The sequence below is a fragment of the Desmodus rotundus genome, chromosome 4, assembly GCF_022682495.2.
Source record: "Desmodus rotundus isolate HL8 chromosome 4, HLdesRot8A.1, whole genome shotgun sequence".
NCBI classification, from domain to species: Eukaryota; Metazoa; Chordata; class Mammalia; order Chiroptera; family Phyllostomidae; genus Desmodus; species Desmodus rotundus.
The window spans coordinates 22324109-22343653 of NC_071390.1; the positions used below are offsets into that span (position 1 = coordinate 22324109).

A 19545-nucleotide genomic window follows, 5' to 3' on the forward strand; every position below is an offset into this window, starting at 1 on the left:
CCTCCACTGTTGGTTCCCTGTAGATTTTTCCTTATTTCACTTAGTATAACCTTCATTTCTTCCTGAGTCTTTTTTATGTTGTTGCTGTACTCAATGATTTCTTTGAGCATCCTTATAACCAGTGTTTTGAACTCTGCATCTGCTGGGTTGGTTATCTCCCTTTTGTTTAGTTCTTTTTCTGGGGTTTTGTTCTGTTCTTTCAATGGGCCATATTTCTTTGTCTCCTCTATTTGGCAGCCTCCCTGTGTTAGCTTCTGTGTATTAGGCAGAGCTGCTTTGACTCCTTGTCTTAGTAGTGTGGCCTATTTTAGAAAAGGCACCTGTAAATTGTGTGGGGTGAAACCTTTGGTAATCACCAGGGCAGGGCAACATGCTTCACTGCTTTGTAGCTCTGTGTAGCGGGGAGAACTTGGAGAGGGGCAAGGCCTCTGCCTAGCTTCTGGAGGTTTGCCCAGACTCGCCCCATTTCCAGTCATTTCACCCACTCCCCAAAAGTGACTGGTGCCCTTCTAGCATCCCTCCTGACTTTTATCCACCACACGTGAATGTGGGACTGCACGTTCTGCCACCACCACCTCTCCGTACCACACCGCATCTCTGTGCCTCTCCGCCCATCTCCGTGTCTCAGTCCCTCCGACCCATCTGGATGAGTGTGGTTTCTTTAAATCCTTGGTTGTTGGACTTCTAGACAGCTTGATTTTCTGATGGTTCCGGGTGTTACTTGTTTTGAGATCTAGTTGTAATTCTTTATGTGATTGTGTGAGGTGTCCGAGCATGTCTACCTATGCCTCCATCTTGACTATAAGTCCAGATTTACTTTAAGTCAACCTATGCTCGTCTTAAATGGGACCATCGAATCCATTTACATATTTGAATTTCCTCCTGCTATACTTTTTGGATTTTCATTTGTTCCACCTCCCCCTCATGTGTCTTTTTCTATCTTTCCTTGCCTTCTTTTAAAGTAATTGAATATTTTTTATTCTTTATTTCCCTTTAGTAACTTGAAAGTTATATACTCTCTATTTTTTTTTAGTGTTTACCCTTGAAATTTTATTATCTATACTCAATTTTTCAAATGGAACAAAAAGGGGATATTAGGTAAAAAGTAAGGAAATATGAATGATGTATGGACTTTAGCTAATAATAAAATATCAGTGTTGATTGGTTGATTGTAACAAATGTAAACTACACTCATCTAGTGTAAGATCATCATAATAGAGAAAACTGAGTGGGGTGTTTGGTAACTCTCTAAACTGTCTTTATATTTTTTCTATAAATCAAAAACTGTTCTAAAATGTGAAATATATATTTAAAATAAATGATAAACCACAGAGAGAATAAAAATAATTGAAATTATACAATTGAGAAGCTTCCAGAACTTCCACTTCTATTAGTGTGGCAGACGAATACCCTGAGCAACTCTTGCACTGAAAACATCTAAATATGCTGGATAATTTTTTAAAGGTTTTTTTAAAAAGATTTTATTTATTTATTTTTAGAAAGAGGGGAAGGAATAGAGAGAGGGAGAGAAACACCAATGTGTGATTGATTGTCTCTGGCAGCCCCCAAGTGGGGACCTGGCCCACAACCCAGTCACGTGCCCTGACTGGAAATCAAAGCAGTGACCTTGCGGTTCACAGGCCAGTGCTCAGTCCACTGATCCACACCAGCCAGGGTTAAATATGCTGGATAAATTTTAAAATTTTTTGAATGAATTAGATGAGCTGACAACATAATAAGGTTTCCTTATATGTTTACTTAATACTTACATACTTATAATTATGTAAGTAAAAGCAGTAACCCAAAAGATTAGTTGAGCATGATGCTAGATTTTGCCCTGAAGGCATTTAATAAACTTAAACCTGAATTCTGAAGCTGTGAGTTAGAGTCTTAAAATTTTATGATGGTCACATCTTGATGGTTTGAACTTTTATTAATGTGAAATATTCCTTTCAGTCCCATTTAAATTTTTAGCCTTGAAATCTATTTTCATCTTATATTAATAGTAGTTAAGTTTGGGGGGAGTCAAAGTTATGTGCAGATTTTGACATGCCTTCTGGCCCACACCTGTCCCCAGGAGCTATGTAAGCACGGATGGCCACCGCCATCATCACACCTGCTTCCTCAGTATGTCCTGACCCCTGACTACCCTGACTCAAGCATGCCAAAGTCCTTTCTTCCTTTAGTTCAGCCAAGACAAGGTCCTTAAATGATATTTTAAAAATAAAATAAAATAGTCCTGGCCGGTGCAGCTCAGTGGTTCAGTGCCAGCCTGTGAACCAAAGGGTCATCAGTTCGATTCCCAGTCAGGGCACATGCCTGGATTGTGGACCAGGTCCCCAGTTGGGGGCATGCGAGAAGCAACCACACGTTGATGTTTCTCTCCTCCTCTTTCTCCTTCCCTTCCCCTCTCTCTAAAAATAAATAAATAAAATCTTTAATAAAATAAAATATGCTTTTAAATTTAAAAAATGTAAGGAGTTAAAGAGTAAATTTGAAACCACAGAAATAAATGAATTTAGAGAAGAGAGAATTCCTAGTAGTAACTAAAATGTACTGAGCAGTTCTTATAATCCTTTCACAAAGGGGTTTACATTTATTTTTCACAGTTCTGTGATGGATGCAGGATTATAACTGCCCTCATTTCTGGGTGAAGAAGCTGAGGCTTAGAATGACAAGGTAAGGTGCCAGGTTTACAAGCAGATAAGTGGCAAGCCAGGTTTTGCCCGGCCCCAGAGCTTATTATTTTCACTGCAGCACTGTATCAACAAAACAAATTCTACTCATAGATAGTGTTGGCCGGTTTATAAGATCCTCAGTTTTATTTACTTTCCCCCATCTCAACTTTGAGGAGATTTAATCCCAAAGCCCACTTATAGTCGGTGTGCTTTAACTGTAATCCATCACCACTCTCTGGGCTGCTGGAATTTCAGACCTTCTACCTGTAACCTGCGTTGTGCAGAGTGGCCAAACAGAGATGCGCTGCTCGTGTTCAGGAGCTTTTCTAGGATCTGCATCCTTTAGCTATTTCACAACTTCTCAGTTGAGCCTGCAGATTGTTGAGAAGATCTGAGCATTTTCATAGAAGGCTCTATGAAAAAACATGGGAACCTATAGAAAAAGAGATCGAGAGAGAGAGGTAGGATGATGCAAGAACTGCCGTCTTTGAGGTGGGCGCTTGAAAGTTGAGGCTTTCTTCCTCCCTCCCTTTCTTTCTTTCCTTTTTTGATTTTTAGAATATGTTTATTAAAGCTGGGGACAATGAAACACGGAAGGGCTTAGGGTAGAAGAAGCAACAGGAGAGAAGCCAGGGGGGCTGTTTGGCTCTCTGGAAATGTTATAGGAAAGAAATGAGACTAGCGGGGGCTGCTCTGGCTCACTGGGAAGTCAGGGGAAAGGGTGCCTTGGAGGCAGTTCAGGGGGTGAGCCCAGGATGAGGATGTTTAAGGCAGTGAAACTACTCCGTATGGAGTTATAATGATGGATAATGTCATTATACCTTCGTCCAAACCCATGGACTATCCAGCCCCTAGAGTGAACCCTAATGTAAACTACGGACTGTCAGTGATCACGATGTGTCAGTGCAGGTCCGTCAGTTGTAACAAGTGTACTGCTGAGGTGGAGGGTGTTGATAAAGGAAGAAGCTATACACGTGTTGAGACGGGTTTAGGTGAAATCTCTGTACCTTCCTTGTAATTTTGTTGTGAACCTAACTGCTTTAAAAAAAATAGCCTTTCAAAACAAATCATTACCAAAAAAAAAAAAAAAGCCTAGAAGTAGCCAATCCTGGTATTAGAAGTAGACATGAGCAGAAGTGGATTTTCCATACGGCTAAATTAGGACCCTTGAGCTGCCATATGTTCTTGTAAAATTTACAAAAATAAACCGTGTTTGTATTTTTTATTAACAAGGGCTCCCCGAGTTCTATAAGCTGTAGGACCTATAAAATCTGGAGCGGTCCAAGACATCAGGGATACTGACAGCCCGAGATGTGCTGATCCCTATTACTCCTTTCAGCCGAGTGTTCTTTTTTTTAACCAGCTAGAAGATACCTTTCCTAGGAAAAGGGATTGATGAAAGAGCTACAATAGCACTGGGTGAACTTTTAGTGTTTTTTAGTTTAAATTATACTAAAAAGTTAAACATTTTGAGCATTTATGTTCCCAATATAGTTGGGTTCTCTTCCAACAACGAGGGTATAGATATCTCACTATCTGTCTGTTGAATGTTCTTATTTTATCTTCAATATTGGTCAGTTTCTGTTTAATTTCTTTTTGGTTTTTAAATTTTCCCCTTTTTCACCTTCTATTTCTCTTAAGGTGTTATCTGTTGTATTTATTGGGTTTAACCTTGATACTTTTCTGTTGCTTATTGTTATGTGCTGTTGATTTTCCTGAAATTTTAGGATATAGGAGTGTAGTGTTTTATTTTTTTTACTTTTAGAGAGAGGGGAAGGGAGGGAGAAAAAGAGGGAGAGAAACAGCAATGTGGGAGAGATACAGCAATCAGTTGCCTCTCGCACGCCCCCAACTGGGGACCTGGCCTGCAACTCAGGCATGTGCCCCGGTCAGGAATCAACCAGCAACCCTTGGCTCACAGGCTGGCACTCAGTCCAATGAGTGACCCCAGCCAAGGCAAGTGCAGCGTTCTAAATGATAACGGCTTACTTTCTGCAAATTCCTGACATTGTCCCCTTTCCCATCTTGATCCGGATCCTCTTTTTCCTTGGCTCTATTATCTGAATCCTGCTTAATTTTGATTCTACACCCAGAAGTTTCTCCTCAGTGTATGGCCATGCCCTGGAATGGAGCCCTGGCTGGTCCGTTTCAAGAGTTCATAGGGGCTGGATTCCCCGAGCCACTTCAGATTTTAGCATGGGCCCCTGCATTCATTCACTAATGGGATTAGGCCAAACTCCTCCAGTTTAACCTCTTGTTCTCAAACTGACTCTTCTCTCTTTCCTGTTGGCTCTATGGGGGGTTTTCAGTTTGGGGGTCTGTCAGAAGTCCTGTGGCTTCCTCTGCTCTCTCCCACACTGATGCTGAAATTATGCAGATGTGGCTGCTGGTGATTTGCTCTCACCTGCTTGCATATCTTCAGGCTCTCCGAGATGCCTTGTCACCTAGTTTTGCAAAGCGTGCTCCATAGATTTTGGGTTTGCTCTCTGTTGCCCTCTTGGTTTTTATGTGGAGTTTTGAACAGATTAAATAACTATACTGTCATCACTGCCATTTGTCTAATATCTGTATTTTATTTTTGGAAAACAATGCACAAAAATGATCCATTCTAGTTGTTTAAAAGAAAATCCAGAGATATATAAAATTTAAAAAAGCTCTCCTCCTCCCAGTCCTATTCTCCAGCAGTCTTTACTGTTAAGAGATATATATCTTTCCAAAGATTTTTCTTTTCTTTGGCTGTATATGTGCACATATGTGTGTACATACATGCATGTGTACATGTGTGTATACGTGTAGGTGTATATGTGCACATGCATGTGTGTATGCACGCACACACATACATTGCTGCTGCTTTCCTATCCACATTTTTATTGCAATTTAGTTTCTCTACTTGATGATGCACTGGGGACATTTCTAAGGACTAACTAGTCTGACAGGTCTTGTGACGGATCACCACCACCAAGTGGATAGTTCTCTCAGGAAGCACACACACTTCTGGTTGCTTGGAAACACAATTCAGTAGTATCGGGGCCCACAAGATCACTCAGGGTGTGCGCCTACAGTGTGAGGATCTGGGCATGCGGGGCCACCAGGTGAGGACCTCCTCCGTGAGCCCTAGGCTGCTTTGCTCAAAGAAAATTCTCTTTCAGGGATAGTCCACACAAGAGTAACCCTCTCACCTGGGCTTTTACAATACTAGTTTTCCTTTCCTCCAACTGGGTATGAGATTGAGTCTTGGGCCAAAGAGGAAGACTGCTGAGCTCCACTCATGAGGCTCTAGCATGGTGTGGTGGCCGAGCAGAAACAAAGCGAGACTCTGGGCCCTGCTCCACCGCCACTGGACTAACACTGAGCAAGTCACTTGACCTTTCTGGGCTCAAAGAAAAAATTTACATGTCTGGCAAATTGCTTCAAAATGCATTACAGCTCAATATTTTTTTTACTTTCTTTTATTGTTCAAGTGCAGTTGGTTGTCTCCATTTTCCCTCCACCACTCACCCCCCACCACCACAGCCATTCCCACCTCCCACCCCTGATCCCACACACCCCTGGTTTTGTCTGTATGTCCCTTATAGTTGCGGCTGAAAACCCTTCCCCCGCCCCCCACCCTCCATCATCCCCTCTCACCTCCCCTCTGGTCACTGTCAGTTTATTCTTAATTTCAATGTCTCTGGTTATATTTTGCTTATTTGTTTTGTTGATTAGGTTCCATTTATAGGTAAGATCATATGGTAGTTGTCTTTCATCGCCTGGCTTACTTCACTTAGTATAATGCTCTCCAGTTCCATCCATGCCATCGCAAAGGGTAGGGGCTCCTTCTTTCTTTCTGCTGCGTAGTATTCCATTGTGTAAATGTACCATAGTTACAGCTCATTTTTTAAAAAAAGAAAGAAAAAGGGAAGAAGCCATGTAGGGTATGTACTTTCCAGTTCAATTTGTAGGCATCTTTCCTTTTTCATCCTACCCGCTGCCCTTTCAGACATGCACGATCTATTTGGCCTCTGGAAGTTTTGAGGTTCATACCCTGAGACGAGGTAATTTTTAAGGCCATGTTTTTCGAAGTGTGATCTACAGGTTTGTTCAAGTGAAGATTCCTGGGCTCCACACCAGGTTTACTTGATCAGAACCCTGCAGAGTGGCCTAGAGGACTGCATTCTTAATGTGAGCTTCTGCTGGTGCTGCTGTTCACCAAAGTTTGAAATCTCGCACTAAGTTGGATATAGTTGGAACTATATCATTCTAACATTATAGATAGAGGGGTGGGGGAGGGAATTGAAGATTAGTAAATATATTTATTTCATCTCCCTGCTATTCTGAGAAGGGAAGGACACTTTCCTTACTTTACTTTCATTACAGGTTGTTGGAGGTAAGGCCAAGCAATTGTCCTCAAAGCAAGGCATTAGGACCCAGGAAGACCTATGTTCATAGTGCGTCATTAGATCACACAGGTCTTGGAGCGAAGTTCTAGAAGTCAAGGGAGTTGGCTAATATTACTACTATTAATAAATAACATTTATTGAACACCATGTACCAGGCGGGTTGCAAAAGACATTAAATTATCTCTTTTGAGTCTTATGACAGCCTGCAGAGGCAGATAGGGCTGTCTCCTGTTATAAATAAGCATTGAGAAAGGTTAGGTAACTTTTTAAATGTCCCGTGATTGATGAGCTGTTGAATTAGGATTCAAATTCAGTTCCAAAAGACAGTCAGGTCACCCCTGTTCCCTACCTGGGTTATCAATACATAGGAGAGAGACAGTGGGCTCTGGTACGAGGGAACTGTGACTGTTGGATCATAAATTCTTTGCCCAAACGGATGAGAGAAAACACTAACAGAGGTATGATTAGTACACTCCTTAAGATGTAGATGGGCTTACTCAATAAAGTGTGCTTTTATTTCCTAGAGAATTCACTAACGCAGAATAGATTCTCATTATGTTTGTTGTTACCGAATTGAGAAATGGAAGCTGAGTTTGCTGAATCCTGAGAGGACTGAGCCCCCTTAAAATATTTTTTCCCTTCTGGTCTTCTATAAAAGAGACTCCAACGATCTTTGGGAGACTTGAAAAAACCAAAAACCAAAAACAGATGACTGGGGCCCTCCCCCAATTTTTGAATCTGTTTCTTGGGGTAGACTCTAGGAATCTGTGTCTTTAAAACAGTTCCCCTAATTCTGTGGGTCAATCAGGTTTGGAAACTGTTGGATTAAATGACCCCAAAACGAACTGCTTGGGCTAAGGGATAACTCTCCTAATTGCAATGGGTCTGATGCAAGTTGCTAGGGAAGCCAAATTTGCCCAGAAGAGCCTGCTTTCTTCCTAATCTCTCCTTCCTCCTAATTCTTTTGTGCCCATATCCTAAACGCCTCTCCTGGCTGTCACGGGGTCTTTCCCGAGCTAAAGCGGCTGTGAATGACGCTTGGAACAGCAGCAGCGCCACGTTGTGGAGGGAAACAATATAGTGCTGCAGAAGGCACAACAGATCGCGGGGGCTGCAATTGCCAATTTGTCCTGCAGAGGGCACCATTTCCTTACATTTTTAAAACGCGGATTTTTTTTTTTCCCCCCCCTGCCCTACGTGGATGATCTCAGTCAGCATCCCGTGGGAGAAAGCATGGGGTGGAACATCCCTGCCAGATCAGAAATCAAAAACCTTCACGTTGTAAAGCTAGAATAAACTAGGGACGAAGCCAAGTGCATAGCAGGTACAAGCCTTCTAAAGTTAAAAATCAATCCTGAGCAGGGAGGGGAAATGGGGGACACCTGATATAGTGTCAACAATTTTTTTAAGTCAATCCTGAGACAGTCTTGGTCAGGGTAAAAATATGCAGGTGGTCCCCAAGTCAATGTGTGACTTTATAAAGACATGTCTATTCAGGGTAGTACCTGCTTCAGATATGTCTTGAAAAAAGTTATTTTTTTTTATGTGGTATACAGGAGTCAGGCCTCTTGTCTGTGATATGGCTACCGAGTGACACGTTGACTTATGTTGGTGGAGCAGGCTGGGTCACTGTAGTGTTCAGCTTATGCATCTTTTAACAGAGTCTCACCCTGGCTAGTGTCTCTCTGTCTGTCCCTGTATGTATCTCTCTCTTACACACACCCCCACACACACACATTCACATTTTCTGTTATTTTCGCCTGGACACTTTTTCAATGGCCTAATCATGTTTAGGGATCCAGCTAAATTAATACAGTTAGAAAGAGGATATATTAAAATTTACATAAATCCACCGGTCTACGTGGTTGCATGCTCTTCTTGCTTTCCAATAGGTACACATAGGCCTCAAAGTTGAGAGGAAGCGCGAAGAAGAATGCACACCTCTGCAGGTTTGCATAAAATTCCCCAGAAGGTGATGGTGTGGCTTTTGTTTCTCTGTAATCTACTTGGTTTTCTGAAATAGAGTTACACTGGTTGCCAAGTCACATGGTTTAACGCACTGGTGGCTTAACACCTTGTGGTTTGCTGATACGGGTGCTGTCCCCCTCACTGGGCTGTAAGCCTTCCGACTGCGGGCTCCATGCCTGGTTCTCTTACATCCCCTGTACACTCACCTCTCACATTGGTGGATGCACTAGCTGCTCAATGCAAATGTTTAGCTTGACAGGTCCTATAATGAGGAGAGGGGTTTTAGAAGAGTGAGCAGTAAAGGAGAACCAGGAGAGATAAAACCAGAAAGGGATAAAAAATAATGTTTCTGAAAGACTGACTTAACTGACAAATGAAAGGAAGTAGTTGAAAAAAGGAAAATGGAAGAGAAGATCTAATCGAAGGCAACGTGAAGAGAGGACATTTAAGTCAAGTTTTTTCAAACAATGGAAATGTTATTGTGGACAGTAATAACTTCTGAGGAGACAGGTATTCATGGTAAGTATAGGAAGAACTAACATTTTCTTGCTGATTGAAGATAAAAGTGAATGCTACAGGGGGTAGCCTGTGAAGGAAATTTGTAATTTCGCAACCAGTTCAGATTGAAGAATGAGTCTGCACATTCAGTACAATGGGCCAAGCTTAAAATCCTCCCTGAATGCTAGAATCAAAACATGAATACCTAAAATTTAAATTTTTAAAACTTTTTTAATTATTCTGTAGCGTTCAACCAGTGTAAGTGTCTACTAAGATGTCAAGAATTCTGCTGTAGTAGCTTCATAGGTACAGAAGATAAAGGAACATAGCCTCGTATTTCTAACACTCAGTCTCACCGGTGAGGTACATTTTCCAGAGAGCCTTATGTAGCATATTTTAATGGTTATTGATATTTAGAATCCAGAAAGGATTAAGATTTACTCAGCCCTGGCTGGTGTGGCTCAGTGGATAGAGTGCCAGCCTGTGAACTGAAGGATCATGGGTTCAATTCCCAGTCAGGGCACATGCCTGGGTTGCAGGCCAGGTCCCCAGTAGGAGACGCGTTGAGAGACAAACACACATGGATGTTTCTCTCCTTCTCTTTCTGCCTCTCCTCCCCTCTCTCTAAAAATAAATAAATAAACTCTTTAAATAAAAAATAATGTTTAAAAAAGATGTATTCAAATAATAGCTTATTTGATGTTTGATTTCTTATTTTTTTACTTGCTTTCTTAAAAAAATATATGGGACGCTTCACAAATTGGTGTGTCATCCTTGTGCAGGGGCCATGCTAATCTTCTCGGTAGCGGTTCAATGTTCTTTTACCTGCTTTTTAATTGCACATATACCCAGTAGAATACATCTGGAGTGTTTTAAAGCAAAACTCAGAATTCTATCTCTTCACTTATATTTATTTATTTTTTATTTTATTAAAAAAATTTATAGTGAGGGATAACAGGAGGGCATGTTCTTCCTTTGAGGACGATCCTTTCAGGGTCTTCCTAACCGGGCCATTGACAGTGCCTCTTTTATCCCTGCCTCTTTACACGTGTTCTCAAGCTTCGGTCCATGACTCTTTAAATGTCTTCTAAGTTTGGCTCCAGTCTCCTTAAAATGTTCTGCTCCTCTGGGCACCTGCCACTTTAAAAGATTTCAGTCTAAAATCTTCTCCTCAAGTGTCTGCTCAGTCCTGGGCGTCTGCACCATTAAATCTCTTCTCTTTGGGGTGACTGTCCCTTTAAACATCTACCTTATCCTGGGTCTTGGCCCCTTTATTTTAATTTTTTAAAATAAAACTCAGAAATTTATCACTTTACTCATATTTATTTCTTATTTAAATCATTGCTTTTCTGTCTCTGAAGGGACTGTTTTGATGGAAGCATTTCATATTGTTTGAGGGAGAAATAATCCATTGATTTTAGTATAACGTGAAACCATGGGGGTGGGGGTCAGTGATGTGGTCGTGGTTGTACAGAAGAATCCACGAGGCTAAAAACAGCAAACTGGTTAATTGGGTTTCTGATTAACTATGGGATAATGAGAAGACGCTTTTTGTTTGAAATCTCTCTAAATTGCCTCAGTGCATTTTCTTGCTTTAATAAGTAGTCTAATGAACATAATTAAATCTTCTCTTACTGATTCAGCATTCTGCATTGCCTCAGGATCGTTACCCTAAACATAATGTATAATTTTATACTGTACTGTAGCTACAAAATGTATTAGGGGGGACCCCCCAAAACCAGAATTATCTTCTGGAGGGTGGGCCCCTTCAAGTCCAGGCTTCCCCTGCTAGGTGAGAGTTCTAGGATCCCATCTGTATCAGTGTATCAGCTGGCATTGTTGTGAGAGGCTGCTTTCAGCTTCAGTGAATTTTTTTGAAGATTCTTTCAAAATGTCTGCCTATTTCATGATGGGTGATTTACAAGTGTACCTCCCCACACCCCGCTGAGTGTTCAGCAGTGTTTGACCAAAAAAAGGTACAAACCCTGTGCCCCAGTTTCCCAATTCACCTGATCTTGCCCCAAGTGACTTTTTTTGTTTCCTTGGGTGAAAAAAATCCTCAAAGGGAAAGGTTTTGCTGATGTGGAAGAGGCGAAACAAAAAAGTGGCAGAAGCACTAAAAGGCATCAAGATCAACAAGATCAAAAACTGTTTTGAGCAGTGGGAAAAAAATCTTGATAGTTGTATTGCATCAAATGGAGAGGACTTTGAAGGTGACTGAAGTTTAAACATGTAAGAATAAATACACAATTTTTAATAAATAAATTCTTGGGTTTTGGAGGGTCCTCCCTAGTATAGGAGTTTAAGATGACTCCTGAAAACTCCTATACTTTTGGCTGGGGAGTGGGGAAGAGGGAGAGAAACAGAGAGAGAAACATCGATTTGTTGTTCCACTTATTTATGCATTTGTTGGTTCATTCCTTTATGTGCCCTAATGGGGGATTGAACCCGCAACCTTGGCATTTTGGGTAGACACTCTAACCACCTGAGCTACCTAGCCAGGGTGAACATTTCTATACTTTTAAAAAATAAATCTCTGTGATCTGTGCATTTCACTCTATGCAAATTTACCCCAATTAAGTAAATAAGTGAGTAAATGCCTATTACGCGTCATAGAATAATAGACAATTCAATTCAGAAAAGACTTTTGAGATTATGAAATTCAATGCCATTGTTTAACAGACAAGAAAACCAAGACCCAGAAAAGAACAAGCAGGACTAGCACAGAGCCACACGGTAGTATCTCCTGACCGTGACTCCAGCAGCCCGTTGACCCCTCCACGCTGCAACTCTCAGACGATTTACCTTCTTATCTTTCATCTCCCTTCCTCCATAAAAGTGGAGTCCACTCTTAAAAGTGACTATTGGGAATTTTTGGTTAAATGAATGTAAGCTCCACTAAAATGTAAGCTCCCTGGGGGCAAGAAATGTTATTTGTTTTGTTCACTGATATATTGTCAACACCTAGAACTGTGCCTGCCTCTTAGAAGACCCTCAGGGAATGTTTGTTGAGTTAAAGAATTGATGAAGTTGAAATATTTATTATATATAAGATAACTGGATCTTGAGCTCATGGCTCTACATTAATCTACTCAGCATTCATTGAGTATACAGATCACAGGTTAGAATTATTATGGCAGCCCTGGCTGGTGTGGCTCAGTGGATTGAGTGCCAGCCTGCAACCACAAGGTCACCGGTTCAATCCCCAGGCAGGGCACACGCCAGGGTTGTGGGCCAGGTTCCCAGTTGGGGTTGCAGAGGCAACTATTGATGTCTCTCTCACACATCGATGTTCCTCACCCTCTCGCTCTCTCTCCCTTCTCCTCTCTCTAAAAGAAAGAAATTTAAAAATAGAGTTATTATGGTCAAAATTTGAGTTCATAATTAGAAAGTAAAAGTATGAATATTAAATAATTGTTGTGGCAAAACATTATGACTTTTGTCTCACAAATGAGGAGCCCAGATATTAAATTGCAAAAACACTCTTCAGATAGTCAAATGAATCAGCAAAAGAGAAAATGCCACAACTCAGCTTTGCAAAGCTATTTGTTAAATATGAATCCTACATAATGTTTAAACATGTCTCTTTAAACAAGAAACAGCCACTAAAATAGGGAGAACAAAAAAGTCTGGGACACAGTACCCTGATCTGATATCCCCTTTGACTCTCAGAATTGGTAGCTTTGTTTAAATCATCTGATAAGTGCTTCAGTATTAAGAAGTACCTCAGCCCTGGCTGGCATAGCTCAGTGGATTGAGCACGGGCCTGCGAACCAAAGTGTCACTGGTTCCATTCCCACTCAGGACACAGCCTGGGCTGTGGACCAGGTCCCCAGTAGTGGGGGGGGGTGCTAGGGGGTGTGAGAGAGGCAACCACACACTGATATTTCACTCCCTCTCTTTCTCCTTCCCTTCCCCTCTCAAAAAAAAAAAAAAATCTTAAAAATGAAGAAATACCTCAGAAACAAACCCAAGAATACATGAATTGCGAAAGCCCTCTACTTGAAGATTAGTTTAAAATCTAACCGTGTAAACATCTGAGGTTACATGTACACACAAGTGTCTTTCGACCTGGAGTCCTGGTTCCAGTAAGACAAAAGGAGGGGATGGCACTTATCTGCTCAACGACACCAGTGTTTTATTTCTTTTATACTCCAGAAAATGCTGCAGGTCACCAGAATTCTTTGAGTTTCTTTTTTCTTGAATCACCGCTTGACCATTAAGTTCCTTTAAGTTGAGGATTAGGTCTAATTCCCATCTGCATCTGCAGTGTTTGGCACGACGGTGGAAAATAAAGGGGACTTCAGAAGTCCTTGGGGAATGAATGCAATTCAGGGTCAGACTTGCAGGCCCTCTTCTAAGTAATGATGATAGGTGGAAGCCTTAACTAGAGTTGAAGAGAGAGGTGAACATGAAAGGAAATGAAGACATCTTCTCGGAGTTCCAGTCCTGAGGACTTTGGAGCTGACCTTAATCCTCATTCTCTTGAATGCCCACTGGGCACCGAGCTTTGTAAGAAACACGCACACACAAAAATGTGTGTTGTCGCCAGAGTACATCGAAAGGACACCATTCCTGCAACTCCTCTGTTCCTGATTTTTCCCGCTTTCTAAACTAACACCGCCATTAATAGTTTTATGGGCCATGAAATATTTGACTTCCTGTCATCAGATTTCTATTCCAATCAACTTTAACCTTCTCTGAACACGAAATTACATGGCAGAAGTGATCACAAGGTTGCAAAAATGACTGGACATGGGGAACGCAGAGAAGGAGGCGCTTCCCCACCCCCTTAAATGGGGACGACATGGCCTCCAAGAAGCAAAGGTGCTGGGAACTGACAGGCTGCCCTGCCCAGGGAGGTGGAGTGTGCAGCCCCTCGCTGAAGCGCCCTCGAACCTGAGCTCCCTGGGAGGTCAGCGTGAGACCTCAGACGCAGGGCTGTTGGGAGGATCTGTTTTTCTGCACTTAAGGCTTGCAATGGCATTTCTCATGACGTTATAATGCTAGAAATTTCAAGATTGGGGCAGAATCTGTACTTTATCTTTCTGTTTTTCTGGCTAGCAAGGGGGTGAATGTATAAACCACCAGTAGTAAGTGGCACTTTAGGTTAATGTTTAATTATTAACCCTTAGGAAAGGAAGTGCCACCTTGTATTTTTATCATTGATTTTAAGGTTTTAAGCATTTCACACAAATGGTTTTATTCCTTCTCCCAACATCCCTATAATGAGATAAAGGGCAAGAATGACCATACACAACAAATCGAATTTCCAAACCAAAAAAAAAAAAAAAAAATAGAGCTAGCTAACTAGTAACCCCAATGTCTCAGCCATGAGAGGTTTTATTGTTCTTTTTAAATATTGTTTGCTCTCTTCACTAGCTAGCTTCTTTGTAGAACAGAGGTTGGGAAACAAAGTTTCTCAACACAGCTTTATCTTGTTGAGTGAGGACCTTCACAAAATTAGGGAAAGGTGTTCCTTTGGTTAACTAAGTCCTGATCGTAAATCTTTTGATCTTCTTTGGAGCTGAGGGCTAGGGCCCACAGGCAAAATGATAAAATAAAGTTGTCTACGCTAATCTCTCACTTCTAGGCATTCGTCCTGGGGACCTCCTCCTTAGCCTGAAACTTCATGTGATGGTCACCTCATCAAGGGCTCGACTGGACTCCCACTCTGTGCTCTCTCTCTTTTTTTTTAAATTCAAATTCTTTATCTTCTTTGGATCATCAATTGTTTTTAAGGATGACAGTTACCACACCTGATAAATTAATTAATGAGCTGCTTACATCTGCTAAATCCAATTTCTCTTTCCACTTTCACCTTAATTAACTCTGGCTTTTGTCCACCGTGTTGAAACTGGTTATTAATTACCTCCATTATCTGAGTTCTCAGAAGCATGAGACACTGTTGATTTCTTCTTTATTTTTCTTTTTATTTTTTTAAGATTTTATTTATTTATTTTTAGAGAGAAGAAAGGAGGGAGAAAGAAAGGAAGAGAAATATCCATGTGTGGTTGCTTCTCGTGAGCCCCCTACTGGGGACCTGGCCCGCAACCCAGGCCTGTGCCCTGACTGGGAATTGAACTAGTGACCCTTTGGTTCACAGTCCAGCACTCAATCCACTGATCCACACCAGCCAGGGATGATTTCTTCTTTCTTAAACATTCTTCCCTTAAACCTCCATTTCCCCCTACTCAGAGCACTCTGGCCTGTGCTCATTTCCTTCGTTGGCCTCTACTCCTCTGCATAACCCTTACATATTACCTCCTTGAAGTGCTCTCCTGGGGTCTTTTTCTTATTCTAAACCTTCTAATTAGGCTATCTCGTATACTCTCCAGCTTTGCTTTCCCTATGCTCCTGACTCCCACATCTGTCCAGCCCACTTTTCTCCCTCCTGAGGTTAGATTTATATTTCCAATCACTTCCGGGACATTTCCCCTTGGATGCTTCACAGGTACCTGCAACTCAGCATTGTCAAAACTCATCCCACAGACTTTTCCTTTCTCCTCCGTGTTTCCAACTCCATGAACGATCACCACAAACCCATTTGCTTACAACCCAAACTATAATTTAACCCACAAATAGTTTTTCAGCACCATTAAGTGCCATACACCCTACCAGAGCACGTACACAACGGAGAAGGTGTTGAGTAATTCTGGCCCTGCCCTTGGGTTGCATGTAACCTAGCGGGGAAAGTGGATGTTAAATAAATAATTGCACAAATAATTCATTGGTCATAGTTGTCATAAGCACCACCAAGGAAAAGACAAGGAAGTATATCTGACTCTTCCTCCGTCTTACATGGTGTCATCTAACAGTTCTAACTCCTAAACATCATGTCAGTTTGTCCGCTTTTCTTCACACCACTGGCACCGATAACCCTCACTTGGACTATTGAAATAATTTCTTGACAGGTTTCCCTCGGTCTGTCCTTGCACCCACAGTCTATTTACCACTCTACATCCACAGTGATCTCTTAAAAATGCAAATCTGCATGTTTAAAACCTGTTTAAACCCCCTCCAGTGAAATAAAGTCTATGCAGTTGTTCCTTGGTCTCTGAGGAATGTAGTTCCAGGATGCCACCCCCTTGTCCCCCACCCATATCAAAATCTGCAGGTGCTCAAGTCCCTTATATAAAAGCGTTTAGTATTTGCCTATAATCTATGCACACCCTCCTGTATACTTTAAATCATCTCTAGGTTACTTATAATACCTTATATAATGAAATGCTATATAAATAGTTATACTGTATTGTTTAGGGAATAATGACAAGAAAAAAAGTCTGTTCCTGATCAGTACAGACACAAGCAACCCTTGTATTCCTAACTACATAGTATACATCAGCAACAACATAACATTGTTTCCCCAATACTTTTGAATTCGTGGGTGCGGAACCCATGGATGTGGAGGGCCAACGGCAGGTCTAATGATGGCTTACAAGGCCCTCTCTGCCTGGCCCTTTCCTGTTTACAAAGTCACCATATCTCTGGCCACCTTCCTCCGTGCTGTCTACACCCAGCATACACTACTTTTTAGTACATTCCTTTCCCTCCGTCTAGAGCACTCTGCTGCCCCCTCTCCCTTCTCCCACTAAGCTTTCACTTCATTGCTATCTTCTTCAGGTCTCCAGAAGGTTGAGCCAGCTCTCCACATTATACCCTCTCCAAGCCCCTTGTGGCTTCTGTTTTTACATTCGTCATATTTGTACTGTGATGCTGCATGAGGACAAGGGGTCATGTCTGTCTCACTCACTGCCAACTCTCTAGTGGTACCAAAGGGCATATCCAACATGTCGTTGTTGAGCTAAACTGGTTGCATAAACCTCAAATAGTAGATATTTACAGGGCTCACACTTATTAAAGGGCAATAAATGTACCCAAAAGCTATATTCCAGGCTTTTTTTTTTAACTTCCCCAAATGTATGACAAATCATGTGATTTTCAGGGTACGTAGACAGGGAGAGTGGAGATATAACAAATCAATGGGGAATATGTTTTCTTGCAGATATTTGGGACCTCAAGGTAGTTTGATGTCACACTGTAGAGGCACTAACTCTACCTATACCCTCTAAACAAAAGGCAGCAGCCAGCCAGGTAAAGGTAATAGAGGCAAGATGGAAATAGACTTGACCCTGCTGGTTTTTAGTCCTAGCTTAGCAAGTCATTTGCCATATGACCTAGAGAAATCAAGGTCAGTTTTTCCACATTAAATGATTATCACACTACAAGTTTATCTTGCCAAAGAGGAAAAATAGTAATAATTAATAGTGTAAAAAGTAAACCTTGTTTTCTGCTGCAAAAGAAGTGTTTTTCAATGTTGAATTAACATTAATTCAGATTATTCCCTTAATCTCCGTAATGAAAATAAATCATTGTTTCTCTTTCCCTTCCTCTACCTTTTTCCCTCCTTTCCTCTCCCTCTCCCTCCCCTCCCTTCCCTTTTATGAACAATTTCAATTCAAAAGCTATTAAGTAAGCAAAGTTGTTCTCTTCATGGTGAGCGTGGGGCGGGGTGGGGGGGAGCGGGCAGTGACTCCTAGAGTGGGGTGTTGGAATCTAAGGAGGTGAGAGGCTGTCCATGCAAGGTGCTGCCTGTAAGCTGGGTGTTGGATCTCCAATGTGGTGAAGAAGGGATTCGTTTGCTGAGCAATGAGATATCTAAATAGTCTCACAGTATTTCCCCCCCCAAAAATTATTAAATACTACCCTTCCTTCACTACTTCAATCAAACGAACAAAATTGATCTCCCTAATAATGGGATGTACCACCTGAAGGATGCAATGAGAACATGGCATTAACGCTTTTGTGTTACTCCTGCCAAAGGCGCATAACCTGAATTTAATCATGAAGAAATATTAGACAAACCCAAATTGAGAGACATTCCAAAAAATGTGTGACCTTTAATTTTCAAATGTATCAAGATCATGAAAGTCAAGAAAAACCTGTTCTACATTGAGAGAAACTAAAGAGACATGATGGCCCTGACCCGTGTGGCTCGGGTGGGTTGGGCAATGTCCTGCAAACCGGAAGGTGGCTGGTTCGATTCTCAGTCAGGGCTCATGACTGGGTTGCTTGGCTGAGTTCCCAGTTGGGGGCGTGCGAGAGGTAACTGGATCCACTTACATTGACGTTTCTCCCCCTCACTATCTCCTTCCCTTCCCCTGTAATGGGGGGACACATCCCCCTCAGAAATGAGGGTGATTGGAGACTTTGCCCCCTTGCTAAACCTGGCAACTGGAAGAGGGGCAAAGGCAAACATGGCCAGCACTGGCCCTCATCTTTTGGAAGGCTGGACACACCCACTGACTTTCAGCGTGCATGGGATTCTGGGAGAGAACTTTTGAAACAGTAGGCTGGAAACAAAAAATCAGTTGGTTCTTTCCACTCCCCTGGTGTGGGGGGCATGTCAATGGTCGCCAGCAGGCCTGCCAACAGTGGCCAGTGTGGGCCTGTGAGCGGATGCCTGGAGCTGGACAGTAACTGGAGACCAGTCACCTGAGGGTGGGTGTTCACCCCATGGAGGTCTCAGGCTTCACTTTCTATTCCCATCCCTTCAGCAGCCGAGTCTGATGTACCAGCCTTGGCTGTTGTCATGGAAGCTTCACCCTTCTCCATCTTGTCTAAACCTCATCTTCATCAGATGTGTCCCTGTGGTGTGGCTTCTGTTCCACATCTCTCGTGTGCATGGCACTGAGAGGCCAATACACGTCCCAGTGCCAAAGGGGCTGCCTTTCCAGAAACTGCCCCCCTCCATCTTATGCTCCAGCAACACTGGATGCTGAGCGTCACCTGAATCTAGAGGCAAGACCGGACGGCCATGATTTACAGAAGAATTTGGAGGCTTAGCTGGATGCTTCTGCTGGACTGAAGGCTCAGCAAGAGGCAACTGCAGCAGAGCTGAGCTTTTCTGCTGGACTGAAGAGTAAACATTTTCAGAGGAGGTTGGTTGCTGATCTAAAATTCCACAATAAACAAGCAAAGATTTAAAAAGCTCAGGGGACACTGCAGACTGAGCTGAGGAG

General features: G+C 42.1%; 1 non-coding gene across 1 annotated transcript; it reads right to left on the reverse strand.

Moving 5' to 3' along the window:
* Positions 1 to 10260: 10260 nt before the first annotated feature.
* LOC112300529 (U6 spliceosomal RNA) lies at positions 10261 to 10365 on the reverse strand. The gene has a single exon (XR_002974406.2). It is a non-coding gene; the product is annotated as a U6 spliceosomal RNA (small nuclear RNA).
* Positions 10366 to 19545: the final 9180 nt, after the last annotated feature.